We start from the raw sequence: 10,905 nt of genomic DNA on the forward strand, positions 1-10,905 counted from the left end.
AATGGCAGGAGAGAGGGCACGCCCTCAACTCCTGCCTGTGGCTTCCAGCAGCATCTGGTGGGCCACTGTGCGAAACAGGATGCTGGACTAGATGGGCCCTGGGCCTGATCCAGCAGGGCTGTTCTTATGTTCTTATGTTCTTAAATCCTAGAAATATGAGTGTCTTCTTACACAATCCAAATTTTGCACTATTTTCTATTTGACAGCTTCAGACATAGAAAATGAAATTTTTACAACTACTGAATGGACAATGAATGTTCATCATATTTATTCTAACTATTGCTGTTTCTATTGCCCATGTTCCAACAAAATGAACTTTTATTGTTCACTTGATTTCATTTAAGTCAATGGTTCTTAAAAACGAATACCTTTATTATCATGATCAGTGCTGTAAAACGTTCCAGTATATAGATAAGATATAAAACAGACAAGATCAATAAAAAACAATAATCATAAGAGCAATTCAGATGCCATAGGAGCCAGAAAACAATGTCAACAATCACTCCACCTAGAAATACCTAGAAATACAATCACTCCACCTAGAAATACAATGCCCACAATTACTCCACCTAGAAATACAATGCCCACAATTACTCCACCTAGAAATACCTGCACAGATATAAACATTTTAACCAGGTGATGAGAGCCAGCCACTGAAGGACAGTGCCAGGTTTGCAAATGGCTTTGCAGGTCCCCTTAGGTCAGGCCTGCTCAACTTAGGCCCCCCAGCTGTTTTTGAACTACAACTCCCACAATTCCCAGACACAGTGGCCAATAGCCAGGGATTATGGGAATTGTAGGCCAACATCTGCAGGAGGGCCGAAGTTGAGCAGCCCTGCCTTAGGTACAACAGGGGCAGCCATGTTAGCAATCATTTTTTAAACCTATAGTACAATGTCCCCCTCTTTGATTCACTGAACACGGTGGCATGGGCAAAGTATTATAGGGCTTTAAACCATTTGGGGTTTTAACACCCAGCACCTTGAAATAAGCCCAGAAATGCAGCCAATACAAAGCGGGGTAGAATCACATGATCCCCTACATTACCCTTCCCCAAGCAGCCTGGCCTCAGCAGTTTGGATCACTTGCTGACTCCCAACACTTTCCAAGGGCAGCCACTACAGCATGTTACAGTAGTCAAGCGCTGAAGTGACTGCAGCATGGCCAGAATTAGTTTATTTGTTGGTTTATCAAATTCATAAACCACTCCAATCTTCCCTCTCTAGGCAGTTTACAACATAAAACAAATTAAGACAAAAATGAAAACCTTAAAACAATTTAAAACCACAATCCAGTTAAAGAGCTTGGGTGAAAAAATAAGTTCTTAAAGACTTTTAAAAAGTTGTCAGAGATGTGGAGCTGCTTAGTTCAGCAGGGAGAACATTCCAGAGTCTCCGGGCAACAAGAGAGAAGGCCTGTCTCTGTGTAGCCACCAGACTAGCTGGTGGCAACTGCAACCAAACTTGTTTGGATGGCCTCAATGGGCAGTGGGGCTCATGGCGAAGAAAACATTGAGGCACTTCACATGATTCGTGTGAAGCACCTTACCAAGCACTGCGGGGAGAGCGGGATTAGAAAGCTTAGCCTGCTCTCCCCGCAGACGATTATGCCTGCAGCCCTGGGTGGCCACATCAGCCACCCACACAACTACCGGCTCCGTCTCAGAGCCGGTGGGGGCTGTGGGGATCGGGGGCTGTGCAGCCCCCCCGGAAGTTCTAAGATGCCCCACGTGAGCGTGCAAGGCATTCTGGAGAGACCCCTGAGGCGGGGAGGCTGGCTGCAGCCTCCCGGTCAGGGGGTCTACTCACTGTTGCCACACGCCACAGCAGCACACGAGCAAAAAAAAAATGAGGTTAACGGGGCACTTGCTCCGTTAACCTCATTTAAGGGGAGGGGGAATTAGGCGGGCTAGCCGCCTTGGAACCACCGGGCTCGCCACACGAGACTGGTGGTTCCCACAATCAGTAGAAAGCAGGCTATGCTCCCTTAGCCCGCCTTCTACTGATCATGGGAATAGCTTCATTGTCTTAAATACCCAGGGCCTAAGCTGTTTAGGGTTTAGAGATTATAACCGGCACCTAGCCCGGAAACATATTGGTAACTAGTGTAGCTCTTTTGGTATAGGAGTAATATGATCTCTCCAAGATGACCCAGAGACAAACCTGGCTGCTGCATTCTGTATCAACTGCAGTTTATGAACTATGTACAAAGCCAGGCCCACATAGAACACACCAACATATGTACCTCTGTTCTAAGGTCATTTATCTCTGATCACTGCCTCAACCTGAGATATCAGGGAGAGGTTTGGATCCAGAAGCACTCCCATACTGCGTACCTATTCCTTCTGTGGAAGTGTGACCCCATCCAGAACCGAAAGATTAAAATCATCTCCTGAGTTCTGACCCCACACAATAAGTACCTCCATCTTATTTGGATTCAGTCTCAGTTTATTATCCCTCATCCAACCCATCACTGCGTCCGGGCAGACATTTAAGGAGGTTATGCCTTAACCTGATTATCTGATTATGTCTACATGGAGAAATAGATTTGGGTGTCATCAGCACCAAATCTCCTGATGATCTCTCCCAGAGGTTTCATGTAGATGTTAAAAAGCATTGGAGATAGTATGGAGCTCTGAGGGATACCATATAAAAGTTTACATTTTGAAGAGCCACAGTCTCCAAGGGATACCATCTAGAATCTGTCTAAAAGGCAGGAGCAGAATGACTGCAAAGCAGAACCTCCCACCCAACCTCCTCAGACACTCCAGAAGGATACTATGGCCAATTGTACCAAAAGCCACCGAGAAACCCAAAAGGACCAACAGAGTCACACTCTCTCTGTCAATTCCCAATTGGAGGTCATCCATCAGGCCAACCAAGGCAGTCTCCACCCCATAGCCACATGGAAGCCAGTCTGAAATGGGTCTAGATAATCAGTTTCCTCCAAGACTGTCTGGAGCTGGGAGGCCACCACCCTCTCAGTTACCTTGCCCATCCCTGGAAGGCTGGAGACAGGCCTATAGTTGCTTGACTCTGAGAGATCCAACGCAGGCTTCTTCAGGAGAGATCTAATGATTGCCTTTTTAAAAAGACAAGGAGGCATCCTGTCCTCCCTCAGAGAAGCATTTACAATATCTACCAGGCCTTCTACAACAACCCTACTTCTAGATAGTATAAGCCATGTTGGGCAGGGGTCAAGAGAACAGGTGATAGGCCGCACCATTCCAAACAACATATCCACTTCCTCAGGAGTCACAAACTGGAATTGATCCAACCTAACCACGTAAGAAGAGTTGCTGGACACCTCCACATCAGACACTGCAGTAATTGTGGAGTAATCATTATCCATTGTGATCCCAGCAAGTGGGGTTGTTCTCCCAAAGGTTCCCAAGATCTGTGGACCATTTACTGTAACCCAGAGACATGAATGGGAGCCACTGAGAATCAAGCCTGCTCCGTTGTGTATAAGCCAAACTCCTCATCTGTGCTGGGCCATTTTGGGTTCCATTTCTTCATCATGCTAAAGGGCGATGCTTGGGTTTGACAGAATCTTGGGAACTAACTTTGATATATAATGGTGTTTAAAAAAATCCTAAGCACAGAACAAAATACACTGTCACAAAGACGTATCTCAAAGATCCAGTGTGTAAAATGCAGGTAAACGTGGTGCAGAGCTTCCCTTCAGATTTGTATATTAGCAGGTTGTCAGATTCCAAGGGTCATCCTTCATAGCAACAGCAGCAATATTCCTTTAGCAACTGTCACGTTTTTCCGAGACACTTTGTTCTAATTTGAAAACGGGTCATGCTCGTGGCAGCTTTGATTGGAGCAATATGCTGAACTGTGTGGCTGGCCCCTGCGCTTTCATCTGAGAAGCAGCACTGTCTCCAGAAGTAGTCTATGGCAGGCGAGATCATGCATCTTCTCCACTAACCACCTCATCAACCTATAAAATTCAATCACAGCTGTTAGCAAGTTGCGGCCTATTATTCTAAACTTCTAATAAAGGAGGCATTGCATATTAAAAGAAATGTCCTGCAGATGAGGTGGCTCTGAAGGGGGCCGGCCTTGATTAAACTAGGTTGTTCCGCTAAGAAGTCCTCAGTGTGTTCTCTGAGCTATAGCTGTTAGCGTTGCAGCAGGGTGACAAGAATTGCCTTTTATCTAATTGGAAAACTCCCACAGAGTTTCAAAAGACTCATTTAGATAGGCAAATCAATAATGGTAATGGTAAGCATGTGAATGTGGAGGGACAATGGAGCCTGCGCAGGACCTATATGCATTTATTAATTCTTGCTGGCTTGTTACAATCATTCGCTTTGAGATCCTGAAGTTATGGGGCTGGGGATGATGGGACTTGTAGTTCAACAACAGCTGGAGAGCCAAGGTAACCCAGCAAGACCACTCAATGGTTATAGTGGAAGGAGCAGCTAATCATATTGTTTACTGAGTGTTCTCCATGATCCCCACCACACATTAAGGTCATTAAGAGAGATCTGGCTCTGTATGCCACCCGCTCATCTGGCAGTGACTCGGGAGCAAGCCTTCTCTATAGTTGCTCCTGGGCTGTGGAATGCACTCCCTATAGATATTTGTTTGTTATTTCTCTGTGTAAACCACCCAGAGCCATTTTTGGAAAGGCGGTATAGAAATCAAATGAATGAATGAATGAATGTGGTTTAACATCTTTACCAGCCTTCAAAAGAGCCCTTAAGAATCTTTTTTTTTTTTTTTAGAATGTTTTAAATGTTTTAATTGGTGTTTTAATAGTTGGGGGAGGGGTGGTTTTTTGTGTTTGTTTTTGGAACCACCTAGAGCCTTTGGAGTCAGGTGGTAGATAGATAGATAGATAGATAGATAGATAGATAGATAGATAGATAGATAGATAGATAGATCAAGCAAGCAAGCAGTGCAGTGCAGATAGACAACATTCACACTCAGGTGTGTACTTGGGCACAGATCCCATTTACCCTGGATCTAATTAACAGACAGAGGAGTTGCCAGTGGGCAAGAGGACCCTGGTAGCAGTAGTGTCCAGGGGGTTCAGGAGGACACAGCTGACATTTGGCTGAGATACCTCTTGCCTAGTGACTCCTCAAGCAATGTGGTTTCCCACTTTTCGCTGTGAAGAGGCCTCATAGCCCTCAGCCCATTCTGGTTTGGGTGAGTGTGGCTTATTTTCCATGCTCTACACATCCACATGGGAGGCACCTTTTTGAAAACAGAGGAAGTGGTTTACATCTTGTGGATTGCACAAAGATAAAAACAACTCAAAAATATGAAAAGCAAGCAACTTCTTTAAAGTTAGAGCTTAAAAAACCATGCAGATCAAATATAACTGGCAGAAGCAGTCAAAGGGTGCATGAATAAATGTACCAAAAAGCAGGAGTCACGGCACAGATTTCCCCAGTGGGGTGAGCCTGGCTTCCTCCTGTATTCAGAGTGCCAATAGCAGATGTACTAATCAGCATATCGAAGGCTGATTCAGTCAACATTCCTGCTTCCCCCCCTAAGCTGCAGGGGAGCTAACTGTTGTTCAGACCTTTTTTTAAGTGCAGCATGTACATTTACTGAATTGAACATTTGATCTTCTCATTGCAAAAAAGCTATCATCCTTTTTTGTTTAGAAGTTGAAACATCATTCTGGAGTGGAAAGTGGCTCATAAAATATCAAGGAGCTAAGTCAGTCAGTCTTGTGTGCAGCTTGAACATAGTAAACTGTGTTCTGCTGAGCCAGACCATTGGTTTATCTAGTTCAGTACCGTTGACAGTGACAGGCAGCAGATCTCCAGGGTTTCAAGCAGGGTTTTCCTGGATTTACCTGGAGCTGCCAGGGATTGAACCTGGAACCTTCTTCATGCAAAGCATGTATGCTACCACTGGGCTCCAGGTCACCCTGAAGCACAGTTGACTTTGGTTGCAAACAGAAAGGACAGGTTTCCCTCCTTCAGAGAAGACTGTAATCTGACCAGCCATGATGAATGCCTTTTGACAGCAGATTTACCCAAGCATATAGCAACTGCACTATGGCTGGCAGCCATAGGGATGTGCCATAACACATAGCTGGCAGTCATGGGGATGTGCATGGAACTGGTTTGGGTGAATGATGGTTCCAGTCATTCTGACCAGCGTTCCAAGTACTTCCTTTCGCTTCCAGCCAAGGAGGACACTTGGGCAGCAGGGAGTTACGCTGCCACCCCAACAGAGCACTGGTGGGGGAAATGTGGCAAGAGGGAGAGGGGTAAGGGCACCCTCCCCCACCCTTAAAGGTATGCCCCCTGCCTTCGAACCACCCCCTGCCAGTTCCATACACATCCCTAATGGCTGCTGGTTTCCGATGGCTGGCCAGCTAGCACCTGGAGGAGGACAATGCCAAAGAGAGTAGCGCAACAGCATCCATGCCCATGCCAGCTGCTCATCGTGTCCACAGGACTATAAAAGCACTGCTGGGAATGGAGTGGTGAGGAGGGGAAACAAAGAGAAAGGATGCCTCTGAGTACCAGTTATAGGGGAGTAACAGCAGGAGAGAGGGCATGCCCTCAGCTCCTGGCTGTGGCTTCCAGCGGCATCTGGTGGGCCACTGTGTGAAACAGGATACTGGTCTTGATGGGCCTTGGGCCTTATCCAGCAGGGCTTTCTTATGATCAAAGGCCACAAGCAACTGAGAGCCCTTGCTTGCCCCCCACTTGCCACTCATCACACCCTGTGTCTCCACAGCAAAGACAGGCATGGGAGGGGAAGCCTTTGTCTCCAAATCTAGGAAAGCCAAGGCCTATTCTTAGTTTAAGTAACCCCTTAAGAGAACGTTTGATTTAGACAAGATGTCTCTAATACCAGTTGGACTAGATAGGACTTGGGCCTGACCCAGCAGGGCTGTTCTTACATCCTTCAGATTGCCGAGACAGACTGAAGCTGTTCCTATTTTCTTTTAAAATTATTTTTTACAATATCTAGCCATTAAACTCTCTAGAATTGCTTCTAATAGTCGCCTGGAGGTAGATGCTTATTCCTGAAAATTCCATGCCAACCTTTGAGTGCTGGCAAATCTGCCTTGAGGAAGGTTTTAACTGTGTATTTGAAGGGTAACATCTCAGCCCTATTTACACATTGACCGCATTCGCACAGAACGTGGACCTGTGGCTCCACTCCCCACCCCCACACCACTCTCCTGACCTGTTGTGTTTCCTCTCTCACCTCTGGTTAATGCTGTGTCCAGTGTTCGGACGTAACAGATGAGCAACGGATCCTCAGGTACAAGCAAGTTACTACAAACCTAAGGTTCAAATTGGAGTTTGGGGAGGGAAACCTCGGGTCACTTTGGGGTCCAAACTATGGTTGCATGTGTTCGGACATACAAAAATTCATTATATGTGAATGGGGCTATTATGTTCAATGCAGTACAATCTGTATACAGTGTACACACAAGTGTCGTATTCTATTCAGTAATCTTAGGCAGTTTGTTTGGACATTTGTCGCAAGGGGCAACCTGTAGAGAGTGTGGTGGAGGAGTCAAGAGGGAAAGGAGAATGAGAAAATGGTGTTCTATACACATGTACACTAATTCCTATATTTTGTTCAGCGCACATGCAGTAATACATTTCGTATCTATATCCTGCATTTGAGGGGGCCTCTAGGTTCACTTTCAAATGAACACATGTACAGTCATTCATATTTACAACATAGTGGTTAGAGTCCTGGACTAGGACCGGGGAGACCTACGTTCAAATCCCATTCAGCCATGATACTTGCTGGGTGACTCTCGGCCAGTCACTTCTCTCTCAGCCTAACCTACTTCACAGGGTTGTTGTGAGGAGAAACTTAACTATGTACACCACTCTGGGCTTCTTGGAGGAGTGGAATATAAATATAAAATAAATTAAATATAAATATAAATATCTGGCATACCTTTACAGCCAGCTCAGCTTTTGATGCATAAAGAAAGAGACTCATTGAACCAATGAGTCCTGCTTGCACAAGTACACACAATAGGTAGTTATACAATACCATCAAGGTCCTTGCCTCATATCTCGATCTTGAGTTCCAATTTTTAGAAGGAAGGTCATATATACATTTATACTTGATTTAGCCGAAAGGCTGAGACGTGATAATAAATCTGATACATACATACATACATACATACATACATGCATGCATAGAATATAATTGTTTACTTGGAGTTGTTCTCCAAGGTCTTATCTATGAAAGCATAGACCTGATTCATACAATCTCATACAGTTAAGCTTCCCTTGAAAGGAGCTTTTTAGTTATCCTAGTACTAACAAAAATGAATGCCCACAAAGTTTGTCTTTTTTATGAGTTCCTTTCATTCTTGTTGACCATGTGCATGTTTTAATTAGCACTGAATGACTCCTTAATCCCCTACTGAAGTCACAGTCCAGTGCTTTGGGCACTAGTTTGTTGCCATGGAAATATCACAAATAACAAGGCTTTATGATTTTTCTCTATAAGTGCAGTAGAAAGACAGGTTGTTGAATATCAAGTTTTTAACAAAAATAGCTTTTGTTTTTAACAAAGAACAAATTGTTTTTGAGGGGGGGAATGCGTGACACACACAAGTTGACATTATGATGGTCTATAAGCAGGGTTTGTTTTTTTCCTACAGGAAAGTTCACATCGTGCATACCAGTTAGTCCCCAGACAATGGACTGAAGCTCATCAGACTCTTCCCAACCTATCTGTTTTCCCTTTAAATAGATATAAAGGTCATGCACACGATCTAAACTTACCTGGCCGGGGAGGGCTCGGAGAATGGCAGGAGCCATCCTGCCTTCCCTCACATGATCCAAGCTGCTCTTGGGCATGCCAGCACCGCACAGCCACACAACTGGTGCACAGAGGCTCCAAGAGTGGTCAGGGAGCAGGAGGAAAGCAGGCTGCCTCATGCCTCTCACATCCCACAATGCACTGTGCAATGCTTGGGAACTGGGGAGTTCTCCAGCAAAAGCGCCCAACTCTGTGCCTGCCTAGAGCACCCAGCTCTGCACTCGTGCCCTTTGACCCAGGTAAAGGCCCGGGCAGCAGGCAGAGCAAGTGTTCTACACATCTAACCCATACTGTTGTTGTTTGTTGTTAGGAGTAGTGGTAGTATTAATATACTGCTTTTCAAATTTTAAAAAGTTCTCAAAGCAGTATACAAAGAAGAGAATAACAAAATAAGGAGATGGTTCCCTGTCCTCAAAAGAACTCAAAATCCAAAAAGAAAGACAAAGGAGAGAGGGTAGCAACAGCCACTGGAGAGATTCTCTGCCTAGTCATTTAGTAAGGTTGTTCATGACCAGCCCTAAACTAGCCTAGTAGGGAAATGCTTGACTAACAAATAGAAGGTTGCCGGTTCAAATCCCCACTGGTATTATATCGAACAGCAGTGCTATAGGAAGATGCTGAAAGGCATCATCTCATGCTGTGCGGGAGAAAGCAATGGTAAACCTCTCCTGTACTCTACCAAAAGAAAACCACAGGGCCCATGTGGGCACCAGGAGTCGAAATCAACTTGATGGCACACTTTACCTTACCTATAAAAGTGAGGTTAAAAAGTGAGGTTAAAGTGAGGTAGAATGGCATGGGCATGCCCTTCTACCCCAATCCCTGGTCATCTGAATGTCTGGGGTGCCTGAATCCACAGACTCAGGCAGCAAGAGCGCCTGGCAGTGTGGAAATCCCCCAGTGCACCACGGTCCAGGCATGGTGCATTGTGGGATGCTGGAGGACTTTTTCCTCCGGCCCCTGGCTCTGCCACTAGCCATGGAACCACTCATGTGCCATGCGAGGGGCAGAGATTTTAAGGAAATGGTGATCATGTGCAGGGAGGCAGGGAGGAGCCCTCCCCAGCACAGTCGTGTGAACAACCTTAGGGGCAGCCATTTCTCCCCCTGCAAAATATGAGAACCCTCACTTTAAAGGGTGCAGCTTTGCCCCAGTAGCTGTTAAAAGCAGACCGCCAGCCCTCTTTTTCTGCATGACTGAGGTACATCCGTGTTTAAATATATGGCTCTGCTGCCCCTCTCTTATCTAGTCTGGTCTTTGTCGCAATTAAATGGGCCTATTGCTAGTTGTACGTATCAAATACACAAATGCTTCTGCTTACAACAAGGTGGCTGTTGACTTGTGTTAACAGCATTTCTTAAGTTGTGTGAAGTTATTTTAAGACGTAACCAGACCAGATGCTGTTCAGTTACACTTTTTTTGTTGTTTGTTTGCAATGTAAGCTTGATTACATCTAAGAACAGACCTTGCTGGCAATCTTGTCAGTGCCCCCGTGCGATCAGAAAACTTCTATGCTCCAAGGCAGCATCCAAAGGAATGGCACACCTCAGTTAGAAAGATTGAACAGAAAAGTGCTTCATCTTTCCCAACATAATAAGCATCTCTAAACAAGAAGAGCTGAAGGATCTCTTCGGCTTACCTTTTCCATTCAATGTTTGCCATATTTACCTCCAGAAGCATTTTCATCTTAAATGTCATTCTAAAGAGCCCCCTTCTACCAAAAGGTCCATTCACATTGCAGATTTTTAATTATCTAAATCAAGTACCTTTCAATAAATGAATGTTGGGTATTTTTTCCTCCTTTGAAGACTCTTCTTCAGTTTGTATCTTCTCCTTTTTAATTGAAACTAATTTTCCTGTTGTTAGAGAAAACACCTGGAATGGGATTGATATTTCCAAGAGCTAATTATGAAATTAAAATGATAACCAGATACTTATTTCCTTAATTACTAAATCTCCATAAACTGAGGAATGCTGGTAATGCTTACATATTCTCCTGCAAGAAATATATGTATATACTTGCATAATTTCCTGGTCTCCATACTTATCTTGCAGCAAGAAAAACCCCTTTGTGAAATCAGTGGGCAAAACTGCTCTGGGATGAACTAAAACACTATAA

The 10,905-nt window shown here is 44.8% G+C and overlaps 1 long non-coding RNA gene across 1 annotated transcript; it reads right to left on the minus strand.

Moving 5' to 3' along the window:
• Positions 1-351: 351 nt before the first annotated feature.
• Positions 352-10,656, minus strand: LOC128331743 (uncharacterized). Its single transcript, XR_008310420.1, has 2 exons — positions 10,553-10,656; positions 352-3,948 (listed from the first exon to the last, which is right to left on the minus strand). It is a non-coding gene; the product is annotated as an uncharacterized LOC128331743 (long non-coding RNA).
• Positions 10,657-10,905: the final 249 nt, after the last annotated feature.

This window comes from Hemicordylus capensis, chromosome 6 (assembly GCF_027244095.1).
Source record: "Hemicordylus capensis ecotype Gifberg chromosome 6, rHemCap1.1.pri, whole genome shotgun sequence".
Taxonomy (NCBI): Eukaryota; Metazoa; Chordata; class Lepidosauria; order Squamata; family Cordylidae; genus Hemicordylus; species Hemicordylus capensis.